This window comes from Galendromus occidentalis, unplaced genomic scaffold (genome assembly GCF_000255335.2).
Source record: "Galendromus occidentalis unplaced genomic scaffold, Mocc_1.1 scf7180000075420, whole genome shotgun sequence".
Lineage (NCBI taxonomy): Eukaryota > Metazoa > Arthropoda > Arachnida > Mesostigmata > Phytoseiidae > Galendromus > Galendromus occidentalis.
Genome location: NW_003803410.1, coordinates 222,242 through 223,246, shown reverse-complemented (window position 1 = coordinate 223,246; position 1,005 = coordinate 222,242).

Sequence of the window (1,005 nt, the reverse complement as noted above, 5' to 3'; positions counted from 1 at the left end):
AACCAAGGTTTAGAGCCGAACCACGCCCGGAAGGCAGCGCCACGGAAACTATCGTTCAGGGCCTGCTAGACCGACTAGATATAGTGGAACTGCTACGAGAAGCGTCGAATTGATTGTGACTTCGACGAGTTCCATCGTTCACCGAGGACAAGAATCGATTGTGATGCGTAGGGCGACAAGGCGGAGAATCCTTCGAATATGGATGGTAGGGCTCCCGGTAGTGATTCGCCCGAGGCGTTCGCGGACGCCGGTGCCGCTTGTGTGGATCCATCGACCACTTCTTCCTCTTCGGATACTTCTAGAGGGAAACCGTGGTCCGGGTCGAGGAGATTCATTTCTGGTTTGAACAGGAATGAGACAGACTGCATACCGAGTCGGGCATTGAGGAATAATTATGTACAGAGCCGTAATGACTCAAGATATCAGAGCTGCTGATTGCTTTCAATCGGAGGGCGACGTGCGAACCACCGCCACGTGCGGGCTCGAAAGGCTTAGCCACATCCTTGCGTCAGGGCATACAATCTATGGCCCGGCATCGCGGATTGGCATCAAGTTCCTCGACTTGGCATCCAGTTCCCGAAGGGAGAAAGGGTTTCGAGAGGGTCAGGCGTCTCGGAGTGATAATCGCGCAACAGCGCAGCATCGCGAACGCGCACGATGTTACAGGTCCGTCATTGGGACTGTATTATTACTCCAATAATGACATATCTGTCATCCCGAAGATGGTAAATTCTGGAAGAGAAAGGGGCAGCGACTAACCAGCTACTAGATTCCGTGGACTACACGTGTGATTCACCTCTTGTCGAACTTGCTCGAGACACGACCTCGTCTCGCCGAGCGGAAAACAGCTAGTGAGAGTGCTTCAATAACGGACGTCGAATCTCTCACTGGTTTTCTTTAAAGACCACCTTGTCGCCCTTCGGCAGGGGGACACCCGAGAGATTCTCAAATGCACATCTCCCTATCGTGAGAAGTCTACGAATTACGATATACAGAAGAACCTCC